Here is a 23,351-nt window from a genome sequence, read left to right on the forward strand (position 1 = left end):
AGGGACCCTGGAAAACTCTTCACATTTTTTTGCAACAGAAGCATCTAGGAACCTAAGTACAATTTTAGAAAATTAGACACACGGTTGATGGTTTCAGTATATTTGGAAATAATCTGCACATTCCCAAGGAAATTTAGGCTTTAACTGAGGTCAATATTCTATGCTACTGGGATGTCACACTAATTCCTCTATGGAAAGCATGACAAAAGTATTATGAACACGTTCCCATACTGCAAAGGTTGAAGGATGTCTATATACTACTGCAGTAATATTTCTGGTGTCTTTCCCATATCAAAAACCCCAACTCCTAGGGAATTTGACCAACTCCAAAATCAATAAGCTTCTCTAAAGTCAGAGTTTGCACTCTTAAAGCACTGCCTGAGCTGTTGCTGCATCCAAAGCCAATAAAATTACAGTAATTATAATAGATAATTATAGACCACTTTGATCCACAATTTTAGATTTTTTTTTCTATATTTTTTTCTCTGACAAATAGAAACAAAGGCCGTTATTTCAAGAAAATCAGGGAATATGTTTGAGATCCCACTCAACACCTTTAACTATGGATTCATAGAAAGAAACAACCACAACACCAACAATAGGACAAAGAAGGAGCTGAGATAATATTTTTAAATTTACCTTGATGGCTACTTTCCATATGGATGGTATGACAGCTGCAGTACAACAGCAGCCAGTGACAGTGTGCAAGCTCCCAGTTCTGGCCTTATCTTTGCATAAAGATAAATGTAAACAGGTGGGATACATCTGCTAAACTACACTGGAATTATCCTTTACTTTCTTTTTATTGCATCCATGTTATAAAATAGTACAGTTTTGCATGTATCTTTAAAACTTCCTGACACATTTCCTCCTGAAATGTATTTTTTAAAGTATGAGTTGCAGAAACATTTTCCACTTTTTCCACAGTCTCTTTCTTGTAGGAAGCATAATGTACTGTATTTTCATGATAAGGGAAGTGTAGAGGGGACAAAAGGAAAGAAAATAACAAAAAAAAAATTTTCACATCATCATCCACTACTGCAACTGCTTTCTGCAGTCAGAAATTGCATCAGCAAGCTGGGCTTGCCTCTAAATTGTCCCTCTGGAACCCAGGGGAACCAGCTGGAAAGGAAACAGCAGAAGGAGGAAAGAGCTGTGCAGCAATTCCACAAGAGCAGGACGGCCCAGTGCCACAGAAAGGTGAGTCTGCCACCACCATTAAATCATTCTCACTGAGTTTGGCTTCCCAGGCTAGAGTGGTGCTAAGTATCAAGATTTGATTTACTAAAAACTCTAGATCTTCATCCTTTTCTTTCCATTCCCCAGTTCATACTTCCTCACGATTTCAAACGCAAAAAATCTAAGCTTTTTTATTCACTCAACTGTAGAATCCTTCAGCAGCATCAGGGATGCATTCACCATAAGGCCTTGCACATTGTTAAATTTCAGAATGTAAGAGATTTTTAGCTGCTAAATGATGTTTTCCAACCAGAACAAAAGGCAGAGCTTCAGTTCTAAGCCTGTCACGGTCTCACTGTCTTTGAGGTTCCCAACATTCCAACCCATGTTTTCATCTGCATTCCTGCAACTCCAGAGGTAAAGAGGCACCAATTAAGGAATAACAATGAATCTCGGAAAAAGAGCGTTTTGACTAAGAATTAGCTTGCTCTCTTAGAGTTTGTTATTCTCTTTAGAAATAATTGACAAAAATCAGTTTGCAATTCACAGCTGCATGATTTCAGTTATGATTGTTAACCCAGAGAAGTTTCTCAGCTCTGTGCTGAGCCCCATAAAGAAGTTCATTTAATGTTCTGAACTCAGTTTGCAAAAGATTGGTCCTCTAAAACTGCAGACCAAAACCAGTCATGTTAATGACACAAAAACAGTACATGCAATCTCTCCCATGATTTTGGTTTTGGTAATATTTATATCATTTTCATCACCACAATCTCTTTAAAAAGGAAATATTTCCGTTCTGAAGGAACCCAGTACTAAGTGGAAATGTTTTTCCTGGAAAATTCAATGCAAGTATTGAAGTACAGAAGTACAGAAGTACAATTAATTATTTTTAAATTATGTTTTTCTCAGTCTCCCTCAATTCTTTGCGAAAAAGTCACAAATAACTAAGACAAGTCAGAAAGAAATTTGTACTATTTGAGAAATGCCCAAAAAAAAAAAAAAAAACAAACAAGAGTTTGGGAACACAACCAAAACACCAAAGTCCATTGCAATTGATTGCAGCCACACTCCTTAGTTTACTACAAGGAAGAGGCCAGATGATGCCAATAGAACTGCAGGAGTTTAAATTAATTCAAAAAAATTATAATTTATATATCTGATCCCACCGTTTTAGTCCAGCTGTGCAAAACTGCACATTCTGTCAGTTTGCAGTATACACATTTCTGCACAGTTCCCTACAGGATCAGTAAAGGAGAAACACCCTTGCATCATTTACCATGACCTTCCCCTTAAACATAAAAATTCTCCTTTTTTTCTTCGCTGCATATTAATTTATAATAGCGAGACAACAGTATCAGCTGTCCATTTAAGTTATTTTAGGTTCATTTACAGCCTGCTCCTTGAAACTCTATCTTTTAAATATCTCAAACATGTATATACTGTGTTCTGAAGAGCTTTCATGGAGAATGTTTATTAGTCACTTTGATCTAATTCATCACAAAAGAAACCGTCTTAAAGTACATAATGTTCTCCTAAGTGACACATGCTGAAGCTGTTATCCTACTTTTAACCCGTGCTTTCAAGGATCTGAACCCAGCCTTACGTCGTCTAAAACTTAATTAAAAGAATGCTGTCAATATCAATGTCAAAGTAACTTGTCACCCTATGAATGAGAGCCTCAGTCGATTTTTCAAACTGTGCCAAACTTTCGAAGGGCTCTTTCACTTTATAAATCAACTAGCAGCTTAGAATATCCTGGCAGCACCTTCAAGGAACGAATCAAAATGACAGGAAAAGAGGGGATAACAATCAAAGCTTGACTGAATACAGGTGTTTGAGTTTACAGACGAACCACAAATGCCTGGATCTTTGACAGCTGTTGATGTTATCAGTTATGTGCAGCTATTATTGGCTCCGGTCTTAGGGGCTGTAAGGCCTTTCCCTTAGCAACATCTCTGTGGCTGATAACATTTGGCTGAACTTTCAGATCTTAACCTCCCTTCTGACTCTTTGCAGTCAAACCCGCCTAAACTGATCAGAGGAAGAGACACGCAGTGGGAAGACAAGTAAAATATTATTGACTGGACTGTTTCATGTCTATTAGGAAGAAAGAGCAAGGGAGGGGAGAGCTTTCCAACTTGACAGGCTTCAAGATAATCAGGGAAGGAATCAAGGCAACAGAGTAACCCTTAGAAAAGTAAGAAAGCAATGGCTTATGAGAGGTCATTGTTCTATACAAGGAACAAACACGGGGTGATATTTTATTAGGCTCCAATTTGAGTTCCCCCATTTTAGTACTTGCATTTTTTAGTGCTGCCACTTAATAGGCCTAAAGCAATTTTATGGCACACAATACACTATTAGAGCTACTTAAGTTTTCAGTGTTACTTAAAGCATACACAGATGGGTAAATTGTTGAGATTCTCATCAGATCAAACTGTGCTCCTGAGCATTTTCAGAAGAGTCACATTTTTAAGCAGTTTTTAAATTCTGATTCAGCCCTTGCTGTCAGTGTTTTCTGGGCAAACTGTCCCTTATTCCACTAGCAGAAACCAGGCAAAAGCAAACTTCAGTAAAGAGCATGAACACATTTGTGAAGTTGCTTCACTGGCAATTTCTCTGCAGAGCTAGACAGACTACTCAAAATTCTGTGTTCCTCCCAAGTAAAGCCAGGAAGTTCTCTACACATCTATCTATACATATGCAAATCATCAACCTGATGACCAGATCAAGCTCATCATTTTAAGATCAATAAATTACTAGCCCAATGAATAAGCCATGTAACACATGGGGCTTTCTGATCTCTTCCAGGGATATAGAAGCAGCCCCAGAAACTTGTACAGCATCACACGAAATCGTGGTTTGGACCCGATACCCCAAAAGCTCCTGTTCCTCAGTGGAGCAGCACTCGGGTGTTAACACTGCTCCTGAGCAGGAGCTCCTCATTTGTGCTCCTTACAAAGCCCTTCTCCCTCAGAAATCCCAGGTGGGTGCCACTCATGACACACTGGCTTGGGTTTTTTTTTCAGCATTTTTACATTAAGTCTTTTTCAATAAGTAATCCACCTTTTTAACAGTAAAACTTTTGATCTTTCATTGTGTAATATGCCTACTTTTTGCCAAACACACTGTAAGTCCCAGAGGAAAACCCTGCTGCACACAGTATGTGTTATTGCCATGCCATATCACACAGCACAGATCATTAAGTGACATCCATATGACAGTAACAATAATAATTGAACAATGGGAGGAAAAGACATAACTGAAGACTGTGTAGTAAAAACATAAAAGGATTTGAGAATTATGCTGCAAAATATTTACAAGAATAAAATCCTTTTGATTACTATATTTTGAAACAAAACAGTGCTGTTATACATAAATTTCATCCCCAAATACAAACTCAGAGGTGTCAACTGCATCTATAGATCAGGCCCAGCTACACAGAGATTATCAGAGATACCACGACCTATATTAGCAGACTGACATTACACTTCTTTTATTAATAAAAATCAAGAGATAATAAGTCCAGTTTACCTTTTTAAAGCAATTTAAGAACTTAAATACTATTACAGTTTAAGTTTGTAATTCTATTTTTAAAAATCGTGTTCAGCCATAAAGATGTCACCATTTTAACCATCAAGTAAAGGTCACATCGGCATTCAGGATACAACTTAACTATTCTTTTTCATGCTTTGACTTTGAATCTTTGCATCTGCACTTACATGGAGGTAACTGCTAGAATCATAATCATATATTTAAATTAGTCACTAGGAGAAAATTAGAATGTTTTGGAAGAAAATTAAACCTGAATGTTTCAAGAATTCATAATATTCCTTAGATCTATTTTTTTATATATACATATTCCTTATAATGGCTACATTGAGAAAGGACCAACCCTCAGGAAGACATTCAGGGGTACACATATGAATAAATGCTATAATATTGTCAGAAAGCAAACTGGGAAGAGTGACAAAACACAAAAATTAATTACTGAATTGTGAATACTAAAAAAGCCACACATAAATACTAGCCATAGAGCCTAGAACAATGCTAATTAATGCAATTAGCCCACACATTTATGATTTCACTGAAAATTCAAAAGGAAAAAAATATATTTCTTTAACATCTCTCTATGTATTTCAGAATGTATTCTCAATATTAGACACAATACATTATAACATTATCAGAAAAAAAAATAGGTCAGTAAATCCAAGGAATTTATGACAAACATCATTCACTGGCCCTAATTCCATGTAACACACAATTGAGACAGAACCCTTAACCCACTTTTACATTCTTCCCAGCTCCTGAAATTAGCTGGCACCAGGATTTTCCATGTTACACACCACGTGCAGCAGCCCTGTACGCACCATCACCATGCACCATCCAGACCATGTGCTGCTCAGAGCTCTGCCTGCCCCCAAACCTGCTCTGCATCAGGGTCCCACAGCAGCAGCTCAGACCCAGCCAGGGCTGGAGCAGCAAACTCTAATGGGGGTTGGGTTTGTCAAAAAGTGAAAGGCACATGGTGCACAATCAAACCTATTGCATTTTGTCATCACTTTTGGTACCTTCATTCTAGTGTTTGAAAATTTCAGATTGCAGTTAAACATCTGGTTTGGCTATGAAAAGTAGAATTTGGTAAAAGGGGTTCTATCTCAGGAAACAAATTATAACACTTATCTATGGTTCAGGAGAAATTACAGAACTGTCCCTACTATCATTATGTGATTATTCTGATAAAATTACATGAAAATTTGAGCTCTTGCCTAGGAAACTGATATCAATATATTTTACAGTGTGTCTTTTTTATCAAGAAGCCCTAAAATAACAACTGCCAATGACAAAATTGATGTTCTTTTTAGGCTGGAATAGTGATATTACGAAGCACATACTTTTCTTGTTACTTAAAAAAAAATCATATTTATGTGAGGAGAGTGAAATTTATGATGTTCAGATTCCCAATACACTTTTGTATTACTGATTTTTAGAATGCTGAATTTCTCCTTCACATCTTAAGATAGGATTTATAACCTATCAGAATGCCTAAAACGTCTAAAGAAAACAAGGTTTCCAAGGTAAAGATGCACATACTTCTCCCTAGCTTTCCTTATACTGTTTGGTTTTTTCACCACAGTCTCTAGAAACAACTCTGTACTTTCTGGATGCCTTCAGTCTAAAACCTGCAGCATTTCTGCCCACATCAACAGTTTTACTGATGATCATCCTGTTGGTACCTCAAAATTCATTTGACCATTTTTAATATTTCCTTCCTTAAGCATAAGTCCAAACACATCATGTTTCACATACAGACAATTACCCCAGCCTTTAATACACCAATTAAATTTAAATTTCAGAAGAGGATTCTGGTACAACTTTATCTGCAGAGAGGCTATCCTCCCCTCTTAGTACTTTTATCCTTAAGTCAGCAGCATTTAGGACAGCACTTGTGGTGAGAGCTCATTTGTACACTGCAGCATCCTTATGAAAGCCTTTTATCCTCAATCATTCAACCAATCCAAAAATGGAAGAACCATCTTCAAGAAACAAGCCCTAATAAATCTTTTCCATTTCCTTTTAATTTTAGGCAGATAAATGTTACACATCCTGATTTGAAGGCTCTCTGGACAAGAAATCACTCTGTAAAATCTCAAATAGAATTTAACCCTATTGTAGCTAACTGAGACCTCCTTCTGCATTCAGATGTTGGTTTCAAAAGCTCATGAGCAAAAAATTAAAATACACAGTATAATTAATGACAAAAGGAGCTTGTAATATTTAACAGAATTCATCTCATTCTCTTCTAGCACACATTGGAACAGTCTGACCTCTGACACAAGATCATCTTCCCAGCCATAATTTGCAAAAATCAATGACAAGGTTTGTAGATGTTACATGCTTTTGGAAAGAATCTTGACTAGTGAAGGAAAAGACAAGATTTCCTCCTGAAAAACTAAGATTATCGTGTAATGTCAACACTAATATCCTTCAGCAACTGGGTCTTTGACCAAAAGAGTTTCAGGAGACAGAGTAACCAGAGTAAATGTAACTATTAAAGATGCAATGTGCAGATCAGAGAAAAATGTTTAGTCCTGTCTCATAAAATACAATCATGCAACAGCAAGGTGACAGTGGTCCTAGAGTGAAGCAATTTCCAATTTCATTCACTTTTCAGTGAAAACAGAATAAAGACTGTATTTTTAAAGAATTGAATGAAGGAACGAGGGAAAATATTCTATTTTTATGTTCCATTTTTACTTTAGAATGTGTTGAAAAAGGTTAAACAGTGGAGGACAGCACTATTGAAATCTTACTTTGTTACTCTTCTATGCAATTTACTCTTTCTAATAAAAAGCAGGTAAAAATTGTGATTGAATGTACAACATTCTCACACTATTCAAACTTAAACATTCCACCATTTCACACAGATAACAGACACACCTTTTTTCCTTACAGAAGGTAAGGTGACGAGCTATTGGTGCTGCCTCTGATGGTGTCTGTGATAGTAGACTAATCTCTACCATCAGTTAAAGTGATTGCCATTAAAATCTTTATTAGCAATTAGCATTACTGCTTGAGTTTCAGTTTTGCCTCTACTTACTGAAGAAAGCAAGGAAAGGCAGCAGTCCAGTGAATACCAGTGGATTTAAATGGAATATCAATTAAAGAAAAAGGTAAACACTGTGATGGCCCAGTACTGTACATATGAGCAGCAGCAAGTAAATGGATAGGAAATCTGTAATTGAGAAAAAAATGGCCTATTGTGTTTTAGGGAGGGATTTTTCTTCTACAACACTATTATTCATTTCACTTCTGCAATAGAAATTTTCTCTATTCTTTTTCCCACCTCATGAAAGCTAATGTTGAATTTCCAAGCTATGATCATCAGAAATGCAAAACCCAGCCAAACAAAGTCACCTTGCTACACATACCTACAAAGTCTTATGGTTTAAAATCTTTGCAAAGTACAACTGTAGCCCTTGTATGCATGACTGCAAACTTGATGGAAATTTCTTGTAATAAATACAGAAAAGGTTACATCAGATCTAAAGTGAGTGTCCTCTATTTCCATGGATTAAAAAATCTCATTGCAAGCTATTAGCATGTTGTTTAAAGTTAACTTGGGTCAGTTTTCAATTGCGCTTCATTGCCAAAAATACACATTTCTTGCAAGTAGACCTGCTTTAAAAGAGGAATGTCTTCTTATTTCTATATCCTATCCTTATGCAAGACACAAACACACCCTCAGCAGGATGCACCATGTAGTTATTCCTAATTTCAGAGTCCCAGTTAGTGTTACAACATTGCATACTGCAAATGAAGTCTACAACTCCCAGCTGATTTTATACAGAAATTCTAGCTACAGAATGCAGTGATGGAATGAGGGATAGAAAATAGTGTTCTTAGGATCAACTGCTTTTTCCTACACATACATGGACCTTCCCATGCAAACTGTGACCTCGGAAGTGCCCTGAAGGTCTGCACTCGTGGTCTCCAGGTGTGCCAAAGATCAGGTCATACAACTGCAACTGTACTTCAAAAGGAAATTTTATATACTGCTTTTTTATGTAATTGATAGCAAGTAAACAATTTGGATTTACAAAGGATTATTGTTTATTCAGAAAACATGTTACTTAACATTGCAGTAAAGATCTATTTTGAAGTAATAACAAATTCTACACTTTTCTGTCACCCAAACTTCATGCTTATGTAGATCTTCACACAGTTTTGCAATCCCCTGGCCAACATCAGCCTCTGGATAGTAACAAGGTCCTCTCCAACCCTGTGGCTGCTATCAAGTATGCAGAAGTTAAATGCACAGATGAAAAAAATTTGTCTCAATTTCATATTTCTGCAAAATGGTAATTTTGTACTTAAAATGTACAAGATGGATGTTGAGAAATATAGGCTGAAAGCCTAAATTATACTTGGTCATAATTTATGTAGTACAGTCCCAAAGAGATACAAAAAAGGCAGAGCATAATTTATCTGTTGGAATCAGAGATAGCTTTGCTAAAACTCCCATTTATTCTATCCCCCATAGTCTTAACCAGCCTTTGTCCTTAGGGCGCATTCTATTTAAGCTTTCCATATTGCTGTTTGATCACATATCGTAGCCCATAATTTCTCTATCATCTGGAGCAAATTCAGCTCACAAAAATGATGATCTCCATGATAGCAAACACTGCATTTCTAAGATACAAAGTATTTATAGCAATACAAAACTGTTTGCATGTAAAATGTCTGTCAGGGGAACACACACTTTAATTTTGAGCACAACACTCTTAGAACAAAGGTACCCAATACTTTGAGAGTGGCTTCACTGTGAAGAACCTAAACAGAGAAATAGGATGTGATTAATATATCAAGCACAGTTCTCTCCACAGAAATCTCATGTAATCTCACCAAAGTCAATGGGACTAACCACAGCTCATACCAAACCTGAATTTATGCTCATTTTTTAAAATATTTCATTTATGACAATAAATTTAAAAGCAAGAATTAAATGGAAGTCTGATGTGGCACACGTAGGAAAAGCCTAGAATTATTCTGTCTAGCAATAGTTTTTCCAAATACACTTTGATGTAGCAAATTAGCTCAAAATTCAAATCAGAAACATCCATGACAATTAAGACAAAACACTTTAGCTCTAATACTTCAGTCTTGGTTTTCTTACTCTGTCAGAACTGCTCAGGACCTCTTTGCACAGAGGCAATGTAAAACATCATCTTTTTGCACCAACACAATTTTTTTCACTATCCAGAGATTGTTTTTACCTTGTTTGCATTGAACCAGCAGCTCAGAATGTTAACAATGCTGTTGCTGCAGCTGACAGTGCCAGCCTTGCAATGAGACAAACTGTGGTTGCACTGACTCAGGCTCATTAAATATTTCCATGGTTCTTTTAATCATTAGTATTGCTATCATAAATATTCAGATGTTGACAATGTATTTTTCACAATAAACACTATTCAGCCGTAGATTGGCTGAATTCCAATTAAAGTGCTTCTGTTTTGCCTCCCAAATTTCCCCTGAAGAATATGACACTTCTCTTTTTTCCTTTGCTTGAGAGTCATTTTATCCACTGTTTTATACTGGGTTTACAGTTTACTACAGACGGGTTTGCATTTACATGGTCTTATTTGTCACAGATTAATTTAAAACACAAAAGCTCTGAACTCTGGAAAACTTCTGCAGAGTCACAATGCACATGATGCATGAACCAGCAGCTTACAGGCACCCCTGGGTTCAGCTCAGACACTAAAAAAGACATCTTCACTTAATATTTACAAGACACATTCTGTGCCACATTTGATGGAAAGCATTAGGAATAATGGACAGGTACTTTACAAATTGTTTTGCTTTGCCTAGGGGTGAAGGGGGTTGTTTTTTGATCAAAAAAAAAAAAAAAGTAGTTTAATTTAAACTGAAATTGTGAAATTTCTTCCATTTGGGATGCTTAGGCAAAAGAATGAAAGTAAACAAAGCAATTTCACCTTTGTGGTTAAAAATCGTTGTAAAACACTCAAAATATTTTTCTGGGTCTTTATTCAGCCAAGAATGGGAAGTCAATTATATGTACTGCTCTATTCATAAGTACCTAGCTCTATTCTTGAGTAAAAAGTTGATAATACCACATTTTTTTCCATCATTCCTGGTTAGCTGGGAGTTCCAGCCATATAAATATATAAATAAAGATGAGCTGACCTCAGTTTTCCCCATCTTCCATATTTCTAAACTGAAAAATAGAAGTATGCCTTGTGTGAAATTAACTCTTCAGTGGCTACAAAACCCAAGCTACTGCAAAAAGCTGCAGTGTTTCAATTTGTCGCAGGTATTTGAGGACAAAATAAAATGGACAAAGGCACAGAGTGATCCTTGACTCCCCTGCCCAGGCTCCAGCTGGCAGGGAAGCTTTGCCTTTATAGGGATGTCAAGACTTGAATTTCACAGAATCCATCTAAAACTTGATCTTACTTAGACCAACTAAAACCTGCCACTCCTACACACAAGTTTGTTCAGCTGGTTATTACACCTCAACTAATCCAACCATGTTTCCCTAAAACTTCTTGATATTTCAGCCATACAGCAAATGGGGACAATACACACTGAGCAGCCACTACACTTGAAGATCTTCTGTCCTGAATCTCACTAAAAGCAAAATAAAATTTAAAATCCCAATGACCTGCTGGTAGTTTACTGCAAATAGTTGTCTGACATTTACTCGTGGTGAAGTTGCTGCTTTCAGCAGTCCAGGGCATTTAGAAAAGGAAAGGAAGGATAGGCTGAGGCTCTCCATGTAGAGTCAGGCATTTAGGAGCACTGAAAAAAAATATTACTGCAGCTTTCCTTATATATTTAAAAATTACAGGGTTGTTTACAGATGGTTTCTGAGCATAAAATCCTAAATTTATGGAAAATTCCAATAAAGCAACAAATGTGCAATAAAATGACAATTCATAGGAACAAGACAGGGATTTCAACAATTGTCACATGTGCAGGTGTATGAAGAACAGCAGTATCACTAAGTGATTTGTACAGTAGTTTTGTCTCAAGGTTAAGTATTTTAAATGGAAAAATTCACTGCAAAATAATGTAGCTGTAACCAGAATTACAAATTCGAGGACTGTAACTTATAAAATTAGATTGTGAATCATCTCACTTCCCTTACAAACTGCCTAACACACAAAGGCCATCACTTTCTATACATCAATATCTGAATAGGAGAGGTAAAGGCTGCTTTGGTCTGATAGTTTTACATTCATGTCTGCCAGTGAAATATTGAAGTTCCCTCTGTGTGTGTTACTGGTATTTCTGACACAACCAAAAATGAACAAACACAGAATATAAAGTATTCTGGAGATACTGTTTTCCTGTTGAAGAAACATGGCATGTTTTCCTGTTGAAGAAACATGGGGAAAAAAGTAATTTTCTCTTTTCACGGCAACAGTCTGGGATGTAAAAAGAAGCCAGGTTGTGAGGGCTGTTCTTGGAGTGATCACTCATAAAGGAGTTTGGCCAAACAAAAGCGTATCTGGAAAATTATGGATTTTCAAAGAGCTTCAATGTCACCAACCTGATTTAAGGGAAAAAGCCTTAAGTTTCAAAAGTTTATTTCCTTGGTAATGGAAAACTGTTACACACATTAATTGTCTATTTTAGCAATCAGCAGGAAAAGAAGTCTGGACTTAGGAATTAAGCTTCTGACCCCTGAATTCCAGGTTTCATGACAGAATCAGAAAAAGATAAATGAAAAAAGATCTAGATAGCCTATAATATGAGAATTTTGGTATGTGGAGCATCCTCACAGATCTTCAGAAGTAGAAAAAATTTCAGAAGAAACATCCACACAGAATCACATACATTTCAGATTATGAAATTGTCCCATTTTGAACCACTCAACATAAAGCAGTTTGGGCTACACGAAAGTTCTACCTGCTATATGTGGGACAGTGCTACAACCTTCTCAGCCTGAATGCAAGAATTTACTCCAGTCAGTTCAGCTTTCTGACTCAGCTTCCTCCCTTTATAAATGGGCATTTCATACATCTCCTTGGAATAATATTTCTTTAGCTTTCCCAAACTATGTGAGGCTGATCAGGGAATGGTACAATATTCACCATGATGGGAGAGGAGCCTTCAGTAGAAGAAGTTCTTTCTGCTACAAAAATACAAAAACAGAAGACCAACATAAGGAAGTCATTTCCCAACTCCAAGGCTGAGCTTGTCTTTGAAGTGTAAAATCCTAGACTCACCATCATCCTTCCTGTAAGAACTTCAACAGCTCATTTGTATTTTTTTGGCATTAGACATCACATACGGTTTTGAGTGGATATTTCAAAAATAATTTTATTTGTTTAGCATCAACTTTTCTTCATTTTAAGCTATCTTTATTTGGCATTAAATATTAAATGGAAATGGGAAGGGCTCATCTGGGCAGTGTTATAACTTTGGCTCCTTCACAAACAGTAGAATTCTCAAATTTCCCCAAATAACTTTGGCATACAACCACATCCATTAGGATTCTTAGGGCTTCTTATTTCATGGAGTTGAGGAGGGGGTCTGAGAGAGCTGAGTCTATAAAAACAGTTTCCAGGTCCATTAAGCACCTGCATACTCCATGTCCTTTATTTTTGGAATACAACAAGGGAGTAAGAAGAAATAATATTCATATCGGAAATAAATGTCCAGTGATAAACATTAAAATATTTCTAATTGCTTCCTTATTCTGTTCATTTAGAAAAAAAATAGCTGTGTCATAAAGGTGTTACAAACCAGCTAACTGTTCTTTTTTAATTCAAAAATTATTATGGTAAGTAAATGATTTAGGAATCTTTCATTTCGCTAAGCTATGGACTGGATTTTCACTACTACCAGCAATATGGGTCCTCTGCCTCAGATTTTTACTTTAAATGAATTTTTATTTAAAATTCTCTTGCAAAAACTGCACTTCTGCATTAAAATAGCAGACAAAACATTTCAGATTTCCAGCTCTGATATACCAAGGAAAGAAAACGTTGAGAAGAAAGTTTTTGACACATGGAAAAGGCACCTCTATCAATCCATCAAGCAGACTCAAAAGTATAAAAGTTGCTATGGGGACTGTTCACAACACTGAGACAAAAGGGAAAGCCAAGTCTCAAAATGCAAAACGAGGGGAGTCTTGCAAACTATGCAATTATCCACCAAGCAATCCATGCCCTAGTGAGTAAAATGATGCAAAACATTTTAAACATCCAACTGAGCCCAAATCATAACAGTACAGGAAAAACTCTTTGGAGAAAGGTTCTCACAGAGAACATTCATCTGCTCAGCATTATGCCCCCTTTACAAAGTAGGACTAGGATTTAGATGCAGAAGTAGAGAAGTCTCCAGATTGCATTGTCTAAAACCTGATTTTATTGACCTAAACACCTTTTTATTTTCATACTTAAAAGATATTTTCTAAACATCCCATGGAATTAGCTTCTTTGCCTCAAGAAACAATACAAATAAGTCAACGAGTAAGCTATGTCCACCCTTAAGACCTTCTACTGCTCATTCATTTTAATCAAATTTCCCATATTCTTTGACTTTCTATCCCTCATTGCCTTGAGCTATGCATTGCAGCTACTGATGACATACAAATGTTAATTTTGTTCAAATTCAAACACAATAGAGAAGAGCCCATTTTAAAGGCTGCTTTGCAAACATCACACTTAAAAGAACTGAATTAAACAGAAAGGAAAAAAATAAATTCATTCAAGTGGATCCCTATGTTAGCTCTGTCAAATGATTTTCAGGCTCTTCAAGTCTAAGACACTGATTTCTTTCCTTGAAACTTTAACAGCTGCATATTCTATTAAAACATACATAGAAAGAACTCCTTTAAAAATAAACCAATTGTGAGGCATCCAAAGAACCAATGATAGCAAACTTCATCCATAGTAATTAAGGGTAATCCCCGTGACAGCAGACACACAGCAGCTGTGCAGCAGTTAATGATGCTTTTTGTTCTTCCTTTGTCATTTTTAATATTTATTTTATTCAATTTCCCTTCCATGCTTTTTAAAGAAAAAAAGTTAAGAGTGTAAATTAAAAGTGTAAACAGCTATTTTGTTGGGGAAAAGTAGCAAGCAGTACTGCACTTATGGACTGCATCAGTGCTAAGATAAACTGTGTTCCTCACTGAGTTTGCAATAAAAAGCTCAGGTTTTACTTTCTCTTAGATATGTGACCACCAATACTTCGCAGTCACTAATCCAAATACAGCATCATTGTGGTCATCATTTAACCAGAGATCTCCTGCTGGGTCTTGCTGCTTATGTCAGATTTGCAGCTACATAAAAACTGGAAATCATATGGCAAGAACTTAAAAGAACATAAACAATTTGGTAACTGCAGCAAGGCTTAGCTTCCAGACAGGGTCTCCTCTACCTCACGCCTCAGGATCATTACATTAATTCATAAAGCAAACAAGGTGCAATGCGACCACTTCCATCTGAGATGAAACAAAGTGCCCCCACATCTCATCTCACAAACTGCCATCACTTAATCCGATCAAATAAAATTCTGTATTAAAAAAAACTTAAATTCAAATTCCTTGGATCATTCAACATCACCTCTATGGAATGCTTCCAACACTCACCACAGGCAAGTCTGTTATCCTGAGAAGCCTCTCATCACCTCATGTTTTCTACATTGCTGATTTCACTTATTTACTTTATAACTGATTTAATAAACTTCCTTTGTTTCTTTTTCCTCTCTACTACTCTTCTTTAACTTTTCTAGAAACCATTGCTTTTTCTGACAATGCGATTCCCAAAGAACATACCTATTCTTCCAGAGTACACATGCAGCCCCCCACCAAGTGGGTTTCTAACTAGTAAGAGGGTTCTGCCAGAGAATAAATTTTTCCAAGAGTGCATTACTTTAATATTTGTGCATTCTTGATGCCTCAAGGTGCAAAATCTTCAGCCTTTTTTTTTCAAATAGCAAAGTAACAGCAACTTCTACCAGTGACCACTAAAGTCAATCTATTGTGTTTTACTGTCAGTCCACCTTTTTCTAGCAGGTAAAACAAAGATCAAGTCCTCATAATAATTCATTTCAAACCAACTCTCTAACATTGTCACTGGGCATTGTGGCATTATCAAGAGGAAAAAGCTTTCTTGGAAGTCACAAAGGTACTGTACATTTATTATAACTAGGAATGTGGTCATCATAAATTAAGTATCAGTAATCATGACTTTCTTTTTAATTGGTTTTGACTAATGCCAGTTTCCAAGGCATTCTCCATGCACTTCCAATGGTTGACTGCATTGTTGGATTTACAAGAAGAAAAATCAGAACTATGGTTGCAAGGGGGGAAAAATAACATGAATATTTAGAACAGATCTTGAAACACTGGACCCGTTTCATATGGCTTACACAGCCTATCTTTTAACCCTGAACATGTTAAGTATCAGTTCTTCCTCTGGAGACTTGAAGATCTAGGGTTAACAGCCTTCTGCTTTAAAAATTCATTGAGGTACAAACAAATGGTATTGCTTCCAATGCATATGCATTGCACCAAGCCAAGGGAAAAAAAAACCACGTTACCCCCTACAGGATACTTGGCAATTAACTCCAGCTATGTCAGCAATTTTTTGAAAAATTTCCTAAACATGAGGAAATCTCATCTTCACCTTATGAAAGACAAAGCTACTGCAGTGACTCTTCCATGCATTACAATGTGTGTGTCTTACTTCTTAACCAAGCCGCTAATCACGCAAATTATTGCAACTAATTACATCTGAAGGTCTAATTAATTCTTTCAGTACCACATCATTTAGTACGCATTCACAACACAGCACCTGTTTTGAAAATCCTTGCAGTTAATTTGTTTATAAACAAACACTATTTGCATAAAATGTTTAATGAATGGCTTAACAGTTAGTACAATACTCCAGCTTTGTCTTAGTAGATTTGAGGTCATCGAAGGCCACAATAAATTAATTTTAAACTATACAAATTAATTTAAATAGTATGTGTGAATTTCTCATTAATAAAGAAAACATTTCTAACATGTTAATTAATATCTCTGTAACAGGCCAATTACTGTCTGTACAAGTGCATCCTACAGTCAAACCCAAAAGATTTTATAGGGTTCTACTCTAGTGGACTGAAATATTTCAACTCACACGTACATAGGACACATGTACAAGTCACAGTGGAATTCAGAACTTAACTTTCAGAAGTCAGATAACTTTCTTTTACATAACTCATTAGCCTATTTCAGTATTTTTATTGAGTATTTTAAAAACCACTTGATCACAGTGGTATTCAAAACAAACTTTCAAAATTCAGAGAACTATTTTATGCAAGAAATGAGCATGTTTCTATATTTCTATTAAGTATTTTAAAAAACATAGAAGACTGATAGTATGTATGTCATTTCTATATGGAAGATTTAACTGATTTAACTACACTTTCTCCGTATTATCCCTTTATGCTTGATAATGCTCTTTTCTTGCTTCATAAATAAATAATAACATTTTATGCCATTACATGTTCCTTAATAATAAGCATTCTGATTAAAGGATTAAAACTTTTGTGCAGTGTTCTGACTCAGAAGTATTATAATTCTCCATATACAATAATGTGTCAACCTGCTTCATGTAGAAACTAAAAGAGAACATAATTTCTTACTATCAAACATATTCTTTGCATGAACTATCATTGAAATATGTTTATAGTCCCAAAGTTTGTTTCTGATTTGCAAGCATTTTCACATTTGATAAGCACCTACTGTAAATTTACATTCACTCGTGAACTATTCTTATGCTAGGAAGCTAAGAATTGTAAAATATATTTATATCCTTACCCTTGTGTAGTGTTGCCCCTTAATGCATGTTTTGATGAATTCACGTCATTGTACTACACAGCACTAGGTACAGGAGTATCTGTTTCAATAGGGCAAATAAGGAACAAGGGAACTAAAACCAGTGCTCATTTGCTTTTGAATGTGAAATTTACTGTGACTGTAATCACATACCCACCTCAGCCAGACAGTCAACAGCAAAATCACTCAGGGAGACCAACAGCCTGTGTTTGCTTCCAAAAACACTCTTAAGTATGCATAATCTAATCTTTTTACAGCACCGTTTGCTGTTTCAGAAGGAGGGATTTGCCAAGAAGTTTCAAAAGAAAATACTGGAAGCGTGATCAAGGACATCACACCGAGAAACATCCATGGATACACAATAATCTGAAAACATAAAGACTTATAGTGGGTTACTGACCTAACATTGGTTACTTAAGAATAATTCTAATTCATTTCAAAAGTAGGGGTTTGCTTATTTGTTTTTTAACTGATACTTCCACTTCTTTTATTCTTTAAAAAGTTTCCCAACCTGCAGCTATCACTTGTCGAGTTCTAAAAACATGACTAAGAGACAGAATTTATTCCAATTCCTAAGAAATACAGAATACTCAGTATGTTGACACCAACATCAACCATTATTCACAGACCAAACCATCTTCGCCAGATCAGAATTTTAAGTGATGCAGACTGGTGATGTCAAAGGAGCAAGAATTAGTTATACCAAAAAAAAAGTGGCCTATCTGATTAATGTTCTGCTAAGTGCTCCTCAATCCTATCCATTCTCTCCTCGTGTCTCAGATGGTACAACATATAGCTTGATTCAATTTAGCATGAGTTATTTTTCAGACTTATCAAAGATGCCAAGTGAAAGAACAGTTTTGATGTGTACTGTACTTTGCTGTTACACGTTTCTTTCCCTTTACAGTACACAAGGTGTGGTTCACAGCAGCATTTAAGTATTTTCATAAAAACAGCTTATAAATAATTTTTCTAAGGAAATTCTTAAAGTTTTTAACATCCTTTCCCCCATATGCAAGATTTCTTGCATTTCAGATCTCACTCCTGTAAGAGATGGCCTGTTTTGGTAACACCTGCATAGCAAATAATTAAATCTACATTCTCTATGTCCCATTCCCATAACTCCACATCTGCACAGGACCGAGAAAAACAGCAATACACACACAAGCATTTTCAAAATACTGAAGGAAGATAATCTTGCTGTTTTAAATGAAGAGCTGAAGGGAGTTACTGTTTACTGATGAAGACAAACATTTTTGTCTACACGGCTTGGTTATGTTCTGTTCTACTGTTGTAAGAGTTAAAGAACCTTGAAGATTTGATATAAACAAGACAGAATTTTAAAGTCAAAGATAAGTTACTCAGGCAGCTGCTGAAGAAAACAAGGCCACAGCTAAACTACAGTGTTAGTGCTGTGTCTAACTTAATAAGTTATTTGAAATATCCCATGCACTTATGTCCAAACTATTCCAAACAAACTTCCCTCCTTTTTCTCTTCCCCTAAGCAATGGTTACACTGTTCTCCTGAGATGGCTCTCCTAACATTAAGAATCACTGGTATTTCACAAATAAAGGAGATCACCATGTGAAAAATTATCTTTTAAAATGGAGTTTAATTTGCATATAAGGAACAGGAGATTTATGATGAGCAACACAGCGCAGCACTGCATCTGCCTAGTATCAGTCGTAATTTAGATTGTTTGTGACCGATCTTAAATTCTAAAGCATGGAGAAGATGAAGTGCTCTGTTGCTGTGTTATTGTCAGGAGTCTAAGACTTACCAGAGATTTATTAGTAATCTTATCACAAACATGTCTCAAGTTTTTGCTTTTAATATGTGCCAAGCTCCTCTGAGGAATTTTCCTCACTGCAATTATATTTCTCAATGCATGCATTCTGAAGCTTAGTTGATTTCCTTCCCAAAATAAAGCGACCTATCATTACACTACAGTAGCTCTGCTACATTTTTCCTCTGCTACTTAATAATCAATGTATTCATCATTAAAATCTGAGCCCTGAAGCAATGGTTTTTAGCATATTCTAATGACTAGCGACTTGCAAATTACATTGACCTTTCATGTACATTCTGTAAGCACCTTGTTCTAATGTGTACTGTATTTATAGTTTGCCAATACAAACTAGCCAAAGATTGGATAATTACTGTAATCTATTAGCTCGATTGCTTTCCCTGCTCATTTGTAGCAGGTGCCATGTAGACCATTTTCAAAAGCTGGCCTATCTTTCATCTCCTGCAAGCCCAGAAAGTAACAAATGCTTCATCTTCACAATATATACACTTTCTAATATATGAAGAACACCCCAACTCAATGATATTTCAGGAATAAGGAATCTTCTTTACTGTTAGTGTCATAATGCTATTTGTGACTGACAGAAAACACAGCTCACTGAGTGTAAACTTTGCTTGAAAAATGTCAGGCCAAGTTCCATTTTCTGCCCCTTGCTCTGACTTCCAAATAGCATTTAATAGGAACTGCTTACTCCTTTTCTTAGAAGGATAAAATGATACTTTTCTTAAAGTACAGAACTTTTTTTTTTAAGCTGTAAGTAAATATTTCAAAGAAAATTTTAAATGTTTTTTATAAAGGCACACAGTCGCAACTTAAGAAACACTACATGGAAGTATTAAGTCTCTTTCTGTTCTCTCTGTTGACAGTCTATTTCAAGACAGTTATGGATAGATAACATTACAGACACTGGTAATTAAAACAACACTAATTTTGTCTCAGTGGCTGCGCTTTGTTGTTTGAAATCATCTATCATGGCCTTCATGCTTCACACAATGAGAAGACATTTGTCTCGTCACATTCTGCATGGTCAACACTTTTGCTAATATCCCAGCATACCTGGGTGCTGCTGCACTGTTTGAGAGGGAGTGGGGCTTTTTCCCACCCAAAAAAGAACCCATTAAATAAACTGCTTTGAATGTGTACTTTGAGAAATTCATTATTTTGGTTTACTATTTTTCAGAAATTTTATTAATGCTATTTCTTTAAAATGGTTTAAAGCATTACCTCTCTTCCTTGCCTATTAAATGAGACTGCATCAGTTTAGCACACAAACCTCTAATGCAGCACAGGAAAAAAGAGATACACTGAATTATAAATATATACTCAGGAAAAAAAAATAAATCCTTGAAATGCCTGGCCCCATATACTACTGATTATTTTGTATGCATTAGTTTAATTGATTTATGGACACTAAATTTTTCCTCCATGTACTTCTTAATATTCTTAAACATCATTTATTTAAGTATTACGAGAATTACAGCACACAGATGCTTTATATTTTGACCATTAAAAAAAAGGCAAAGAAAACTCATAACTCATTAGGGAGGATGAAGGACTCGGACATTATTTTGAGATTAAACTTGAACACGGTAACAAAGTAAACCAAAGCAGTTAAGACAGATTTCAAAGGGTTGTTACTGAATGACACAAGACAAACAGGCAAGATATTTAACATGAAACTGAATTCAGCAAGGCCACAAAACAAAGAACTGTTGTGTTGCAGAAGAGGCCTGATGTTACAGAACTCGAGATGCAAAGAGGAGCCCCATCCTGCAAACCCCTGCATGGATTAATCAGTGCCCAGCTCTGGGTGCTTCTGCCTCAGCTGTGCCTGCAGCCACCACTGCCTAACTGCAGAAAAACACAGCAGGAATTGAATATTCTAAAAGTTAATCCTCTGTAAACTCAATATTTTTTACCTTTTAAAGGTTTTCCTTTAATTAAGAGGAATTTTACAGTGGCCCAGTTAAAACATCGAGGTGAAATCACAGGAGCTGGCTGTTGTAGCTGCTCTCCCCAGGAGGGTGTGAAAAGTAGAGACACAGGCAGCCCTCAACTTTACACAGAAAGGAACCTTACTCCAATACTTGAAAGGTGGCACAACCAATTAATAAAAAAAAATTATCATCGTTTGATATACATAAAATATTTGTTTTTTTTTAAAAAGCCACTAATTTACAATTTATAGCCTTTACAATTTAGCCTAAAACAGAAAAAATTTGACAACTCTTCCATCTGCGACAAAATTTAAATGTTCACAGCCTAAAACTTTTTAAATTCCTGTCCAAAAGTTACACAAGCACTGCATGAAGACAGAAACTACACAAGCATTTGAAAAAAAAAACAAGATAACAAATAAGTTAGATAGCATTAGCAAAATAAAGATTTATTTTTACATCATAATGACAATCCCTCAGATTTAACAGAGCTCAAACTACCTACCCACAGGGAATGAGCAGGAATCCCTCAGGATTTAAGTTTCTACAGCTTTACAAAAAGATTTTGCTGGCAACAAGTGGTTTTCCAGGTGGCAGAGGCAGAGCTGTCAGTCTGCAGGTTGGTCTGCTGGCACATGCAGGTTGTTCCCCTGCATGCCTGAAGGCAGGAGAAGCCCTGGGCTCCTGGCCCCACGAGGTACAGTGGGTCAGCTCAGCATAACTTCACTGCTCTTTACACTGGGAATTCTTCAACAGGATCAGCATTACCCTTTTATTGAATGTGACTGGATTTTAATTGCAGTGTTTCATACAGCATGGCTGCAAAAAGCCAATGGCATACAAAGTACTATGAACTAGGAAGTGTCCCACTACCTCAGTAATATGAAGTTTCTCCTTTATTCTGATTTTCAGATGTCAGCAAAGCAACAGGAACAAGCTGTATCAACAATATTTCAAAGGCATAAGTGAAAAAAATGAAATTACTGAAAGCAAGCTACATAGAGCATGCATTCTTTCTGTGTGTCCTTTTATAAACCCTCTAAAGATTAGTATTCAAAATATAACTTATCAATGGACACTTGCATGAGACACAGTAAGCACAGGGTCCACAGAAGGAAAATGCCTGTTCCCAATAACTATCCTTGCAATGAATGAAGCAGCACAATTGTTTTCCCTTTCCATAACTCATTTGCATGAATTTACTTTTTTGCCTTAAGAGGTTGTTGTAATGTGTGTTAAAACACACAGTGCAATTTTAACTCCATAATATCACGAAAGAAATACAGTGTTAGTATAAAGTGTAAAAATATGAGTGCTGTTAAATTCTTTGAACAGAAACAACTGCACAGCACTGCTCAAAAGCACCACCCAAAGGTAGAAGGGATGTAAAGACATTTACAGAATTGTCCCTTTTTTCTAATTTCAGCAAAACCTGAATGTAAAAAATGACAGTGCAGTGAAACTTGACAGAGGCTTTTGATTGAAGTCACTGATTTCCACAGCTGCACCTGTAGGAAATTGATGATAATGCTGTTTAAACCATTCATTATGATTTGGAACTTTACTCAAATGAGCACTGGATTTATAAATTTGCTAGACATGTGTTGTAGATAATATGACAAAGTACTGTTTTCAATTGAAAATTCCTTTGACCTAATTTTATAAAAATCATGCAAAACTGGGGAAGAGAATTTATTTCTAAAGCATTCTGAAACAGCTGAAGCTGTGTTTTTGGAACAGCCTGCATGGAAGTGAAATATATTCACAGGAGAAATTCAGCTATCAATTGTACACCTTCATTAGAATTATGAAGAAATAGGATAAGACTTTTTCATATTGCCAAAAATCAGTTGCTTCTTAGAAAGAAATATATTAATCTGTCTGCTAATCATACTTGCAGTATTTCCAAGGCTGAAATAAGCAATAACACAGCATTTAAAAATATATATGGGCATAAATTTTGAGTATAAAACATGGGATGCTAATCACGAACTGTTAACTGGGCATGTATTTTGATGGAATAATCATTTCAACAGCCTATTAGCCAGATACTTTAAATGTGAC

The 23,351-nt window shown here is 35.9% G+C and overlaps 1 long non-coding RNA gene across 1 annotated transcript; it reads left to right on the plus strand.

Annotated features, from left to right (window-relative positions):
- Positions 1–989: 989 nt before the first annotated feature.
- LOC135279472 (uncharacterized) lies at positions 990–8,277 on the plus strand. Its single transcript, XR_010346701.1, has 3 exons — positions 990–1,200; positions 3,991–4,165; positions 6,987–8,277. It is a non-coding gene; the product is annotated as an uncharacterized LOC135279472 (long non-coding RNA).
- Positions 8,278–23,351: the final 15,074 nt, after the last annotated feature.

This window comes from Passer domesticus, chromosome 12 (genome assembly GCF_036417665.1).
Source record: "Passer domesticus isolate bPasDom1 chromosome 12, bPasDom1.hap1, whole genome shotgun sequence".
NCBI classification, from domain to species: domain Eukaryota; kingdom Metazoa; phylum Chordata; class Aves; order Passeriformes; family Passeridae; genus Passer; species Passer domesticus.